Raw genomic sequence first — 6829 nt, forward strand, 5'->3', positions numbered from 1 at the left:
TGGAAAATATTAACAGCTCTTGGGTCCATATTATAGAATATCGATTTTTCCCATTTATGTTGGAAATTTTTATTTGAATGTATAACATACAGAGATACACATTATGAGCAACCATTATGCCAAATGATTATAAAATGATAATTCTGCCCAACTAATCTAGGAATGGACAATTTTTTGTGGTTCAAAGAACTTAAATCCTTTTTAATTCATCTAGTCAAATAAGTCTATTTTGTGAATGGTTCTAACTATTTCCACTGGTATTTTTCTAAATTTTTGACAAGTTGACCTTGAATTTTCTCACTTTTTGTTTCACCTAAATTGACTCAGTAATTCAGGCAAAAGATACATTTATCTCTCCATCAATAATGACCCCAAAACCAGTAATAAAATTACTTATACAAAGTTTTCTTATTAACAGATATTTTCGAAGTCATCTGCTTCAAATGATCCTTTGAGAATCTTGTGATAAAGTAGCATCAGCATTAGACTGAAGAATAGATTGCATGATATAAAGTGTAAATCAATACATAGAAACAATAAATAAGTCTAATTTGTTTTAAAATTTCTCTTTCATTATCAGATAAATATTTATAAGGAGACAAAATATCATCGTGTATGGAGTAAAACAAAATGATTTTGGTGAATGACATTGTGCAATAGAAAGCAGAGTGTAGCAAAAGGGGAAGGGACTCGTATTCAATCTGAGTATGAAAAAGGTCAAAGTGATTATTGAGATTTCAAATTGTTCTTTCTTTATAATATCCCAAGAATATTCTCCATTATTTTAATATCATACTGCACTACGATGGGGAGATTTTAGAGCTTTCAGAGTTTACCATGAATATTTAGAGAAAGAAACCAATAGCTGAATATATATAACTGTTGTAATAAAAGTTTGGCTCTGGCACAGAAATAAAGTCAATAATGGGTTCCAGGCCTGAGAGGAAAGCACCTTTTCATAGTATATAGCATGTCTGAGGAAAAAGTATTTTAATATGATCATAGCATTTTTCACTATAAAACATTGTTCATGTTCATCTTTTGTTTCTATAGTCAGATTTCTTTGGTATCAGTAATGGATCCTACACTTACAGAGTTGTCGCTTTGTGTAATTAAATTCTTCAGTTTTTTCACATGTAAAATGGGGACACTTAACTCACAGAATTGTGTGACTATTGATCGTAATGATGGAAAGAATTTAGAATTGCCTGGTACCTAAAAAGCACTTAGTAAATGTGCAAACAAGGGCCCAGGAAATTAAGGAGGCCCCTGTATGATATTGTACTCTCATTGGTCTGTCTAAAAAAAGCAATTTCTCTCTTTTAATTACACTGCAGAAGAAAATCAAACTCCATTTTGCCTTTATATAATAATGTATGCAAGAATTTTTCATCATACTGCTTTAAGGATACTTACTGTCAATGGGTGTCAGAAGGATGGGATTTACTGATACTAACACACATTTTACTCAACTATAATGATGATATAGTAATTATTAAACTCATCAAAAATTAGTTTTAAAACAGTTAGTAGCTCATATTCAGAGTGGAACTGCCTTACAAGTGTAAAAAGACTGAGGGTTTAAATAAGGAAAAAAAAAACACAGAGCTTAGTTACGTTGGATTATTAAAGACATTAATTTTTGGAACACTTCAAAAAAGTGCTTACTGGGTCTATTTGAATGTTGGAAAATTCCAACACATATTTGCAACTATTTGAGGGGACTATCTTAGTCAACTCTGGCTGCCACGATAAAAGTGCCATAGACTGTGAGGCTTGCGCAAGGGAAATTTGCTGAATTCTCACAGATCTGGAGGATGGGATGTCCAAGACTGAGGTGCCAATTTGGCTCCTGGGGAGCGCTCTCTTCCTGGCTTTCAGACTCCTGCCTTCTCCTCACTGTGTGTTCCCATGGCCTTTCCTTGGTGCATGCACACAGACAGAGGGAAAGAGCAAGCCTCATTGGTCTCTTTTCTCATGAAGGCAGGTATCCCATCATGAAGTCCCCATTTTCATTACCTCATCTAACACTAGTTACCTCCCCAAAAGCCCCCTCTCCAAATACCATCACATAGGAAGTTAAGGCTTCAAGATATGAATTCGGGTGGGACACACACATTCAGTCTGTAACAGGGAATCTAGACGTGATAATTTATAGCATTGAGAGATAGGATCAAATGTCCACAGTAATGTCTGAAAGACTTTCTCATAAGAAAGTCCCTGCTCAACAAAGCTCTTTAATTAAATTGAACTGGTGCTTTCAGGAAAATATTAGGGAGTACGGAACAAGAGGCTACTACATGCCCTGAGAGCACAGTTCCATCTCCTGTAGAGATTTAATTCCTACTAAGGTATATGTAGTGAGTCCCACATTTGATTGGTTGTCAGATTCAAGTCAAGAGTTAAATGGTTTATGGATAAAAGTAATAAAATGATTTTTAAAGAGGGAGGGAGTAAAAAAATTTGAACAAAGAGTCTGCTTAAAAGGTCAAACTACATACTGTTTGGTTGTGTTCATTGAAGTATTAAAATAATAATGAACAAATGGTGCACAAAGTCTTGGTCACTTCGTCAGATAAAAAAACAAAATGCAGAAAGAATGGATTATCCAAAGTCCTGTGATATAGATAAAGGACTTATGAAAGTGATTATAGTTCTGTCAGACCAAAATTTATGAAGACAATGTGGATATGATTTGTCTGATTCTAAAGAAAGAAATGCTAGTGATTGAAATATTTTCAGAAGGTTCTGAGTTAATATGATTTATGAAAACAAAAAACATTTATTGATATTTAAAATGCATTGACCAGATCATCATAGGAAATAAAAGCCAGATGCCATTTTAATTGGAGGAGGACCATCTACAAGTTATACATAATATATTTGAAAATAAGCAGTGGGGAGGAAAAAGTCTTCAAAGTCAGAGAGAGGCTCTGGAAGGTTTTTTTTATTTGAGAAATCAAGGTGGGAATAGGAATTCCATGAGGAGGAGGGGAAGCTTCATAAATCTGGCCTAATTACAACCTCAATATTTTTGATTACTAAACTAGAACTCAGACATGAAAATATTCTGGGTATTCATTCATTCAGGGAGAGGTTTTTAGGATGTTAACAGAAATGGAATCAGAATTGTGTAGTCTGAAATCCTAAAATACCGAACTAAAAGAAGAAAAATTACAAAAAAGATATGGAACTCAGAGTACTTGAATATATAAAATGAAAGTGTAGCCTACAGCACAACTTCCTGGCTGCTCATTACCATGAATAAATATTTATATTCAGTATACAATTAGTAGAAATGATCCAGATTGTAGAAGATCAGAGGCTAATGCCCATGGGCAATCAATGGTTTGTAATTAATGAATGCTACTTTGGAACTCATTTCTGTACAGAATTTCCTTTGATAATCAGTCAGTCATTATGACCCCTTAAAAATTTTGGAATGTAATCACTGAAGCTTGTGTATAATTTTTTTTCTACCTAGTACGGGGGTCAAAAGGAGGATATGTATGGGAAGGAAATACCCTTGATAATGACCAACATTCGGTATGAACAAATTCCTTAAACATTAAATTATACTGATAGAGGTATAATTATGGCATTATTATAGGACACGATGAATTCATGTGGAATAAATATTTTGATAATATTGACTGTGTAACTTATTTACCTAATAAATTGAAATGATAACCCCTAGTGCTAAAACAGAAAACAACTGTCCAATTTATACAAGATAGATAATAAAGTCACAAATCAGCAATTCAATCTACGTGCTGAAAGCAATACACATTCTTTTAAAAAGGTGAAGAACAAATTATTCAGTTGTTAAACAATATGAACCTTTCTCTCTGAAGGAAGACTACAGTTTATTTACCTGATATTTTCCTCGATCCACTTATCCCATTGGATATTTGACATAGGCATTGACATAGTAATAAAAAATAGTTTGGGATGTGATATGGGATATAATTAGTATTTTGGAAAGTTTATAATTTAAATAGATAATGAGATAACAAGATGACTATAGAAATGGCATGTCAAGAAGTATATTTAAGTACAGTCATGCATCACATAACATTTTACTCTTAAGAAATGTGTCCTTAGGAAATTTTGTCATTATGCCTACCTCATATTGTACTTACACAAACCTACATGCTATAGCCTACTACATACTAAGGCTGTATGGGATAGCTTATTGTGTGTAAGATACAGAGCTCTAATGCATGTCACTGTACTGAATATTGTAGGAAATTGTAACACAGTGGTAAGTGTGTATCTAAGCATACCTAAATATGGAAAAGGTAGAGTAAAAATATGATACTACAATCTTCTGGGACTACCCCCATATATGCAATCTGTTGTTGACTGAAATGTCTTTATGTGGTGCATTACTGTATCGGATTTCAGGGGAAGATGAGACTTTAATCTTCCTTATAAAAGAACCTCATGGGGAACCATTGAGGCACTCATCTACAATTCAGTGTGGCCTACAGTATCTGCTAAGAGTGGTGGTAGTACTGGTTTAGACAAGTTACCAAGCTGATAAAAGTGATGGATGGGAATATTTCTAGAGAATGATATATTACACTATATTATTACAATTTATATGTGACTAACAGCTTATTGCACTGACTAAGCAAGTTCATATCAGCTGGAATTGCTCTGTGCCCTGCCCTCATTTGTTTGGGAGTGGTCACGGGTATTTGACTCTCTCTTTTTACCCCAGCAGCCAATGAACTGAACTGGTTCTTCACTTTCATGAGCTTGTAAAATTGACATATATCTTTCCAAGGATGTTGTCTCATAATTCACTGATGCTCTGTTGTTTATTCACAAATTTTAAATTATTTCTTCATGTGTTTTATTTTGAATAATTTTTATTTCCTTAAGTCAGGGTGAACTAATCATTTGTTCTGCAGTATCTAGTTAGTTGTTAATCACATGAGATAGTTTTCCTCTCAGACATTGTAATTTTGGCTCTGGAAGTTTGATTTTATTCTTTATATCTTTCTTGTTTCTGTTTAACTTTCACACTCTTTTCTATAAGTTTTTGACCAAATAGAATATAGTAATAATAACTGTTTTAATATCCTTGCCTACTATTTCTTTCATCTCTGTCATTTCTTGATTTGTTTCTATTGATTTTTCTCCTCATTATGAGTTGTATTTTATTGCTTTCTTGAATTCATGGTGACATTTTATTGGATCCCAGGTATTATAATGTTTAACCTGTTTGTGATACACTTTTTTTGTATTCTCATTAATACTCTTGAGCTTTGTTCTGGAATATTGTTAAATTATTTGAAACTATTTGACCCCTTTGAGGCTTGCTTTTAAGATTTGTTACATAGCACCAGTGCAACTTTGAATCATGAGTTAATTTTGTCCCACTACTGGAGGCATAGTATTTTTAGTGAGCTACCTGATGCTTCCTAAATTACTTTGTTTTTTCAGTCTTGCTATTGGGGATAAGAATGATTGCCATTATAGACACTAAAAAGGAAAAAACTATTGCTGTATACTTTATGCAACTCTGCAATAATACATTTGAAAAATATTGTAAATTGATGACTTTCTAACAAAATATAAAGTAATAAAATTATCTCAATAATTTTAGAAAAATAATAAAAAAAAAAGAATGATTTCCAGTCTTGTGTGAACTCTTAGGATTGTTTCCTCAAAATCTTTCACATGGTTCTTTCCGTGATCAAGTGTAGTTTCCTCACTTGGATGGGTTAATACAAAATTAGTCATGACTTAAGGGGACCCTCTGCAGAGCTCCAGAGCTCTCTCTCTATAGGCCTCTTATCTCCAGTCCTATCTCCTAAACACTCTTACTACCTCCGCTTCCTGGATCCTTACATTGTTCTCTTCATCTTGGTCCAAGACTTAGCCTCATTTCCCTTTCCCTGCATTATGGTGTGAATATACATATTCTCCTCCACTTATAATAGGGTTACATCTTGATAAACTTATAAGTTGAAAATATCACAAGTTGAAAATGAATTTAATACACTTAAACTACCGAACATCATAGCTTAGCCTAACATATGGTAAACATGCTCAGAAAACTTACATTAGCCTACATTTGGGCAAAATCATTTGGCAACACAGTACACTGTGGGGTATTAGTTGTTTGCTGTCATGATTGCATGGCTGATGTGGAGCTGTGATTCACTGTTGCTGCCAACATCGTAGGAGAGAATCATAACACATATCATTAGCCTGGGAAAAGATCAAAAACTTAAAATTTGAAGTATGGTTTCTACTGAATGCATATTGCTTTTGTACCATTGTTAAGTCAAAAAATTGTCAAACACATGAAAAAATGCTCAACGTCACTAACCATCAAGGAAATGAAAATTAAAAACACAATAAGATAGCACCTTATCCCTGTTAGAATGACCATTATTAAAAACTCATAAAACAAGAGATGCTGGTATGCATGCAGAGAGAAAGGAAAACTTATACACTGCTGATGAGACTGCACATTAGTACAACCTCTGTGGAATACAGTATGGAGATTCCTCTAAGAAATAATTGTAGACTTACCATTCAACCCAGCAATCCCACTACTGGGTATCTACCCAGAGGAAAAGTCATTTTATCAAAAAGACATGACACATGCACTAGAATTGCAGCACAATTCACAATTGCAAAAATGTCAATTCAACCTAAGTGCCCATCATCTGATAAGCGAATAAAGAAAATGTAGTGTGTGTGTGTGTGTGTATACAAACACACACACATATATACACATATATGTATACACACACACACACACACACATACATATACACCATGGAGTACTACACAGCCATAAAAAAGG

Source organism: Propithecus coquereli, unplaced genomic scaffold (genome assembly GCF_000956105.1).
Source record: "Propithecus coquereli isolate 6110/MARCELLA unplaced genomic scaffold, Pcoq_1.0 Scaffold363, whole genome shotgun sequence".
Taxonomy (NCBI): Eukaryota; Metazoa; Chordata; class Mammalia; order Primates; family Indriidae; genus Propithecus; species Propithecus coquereli.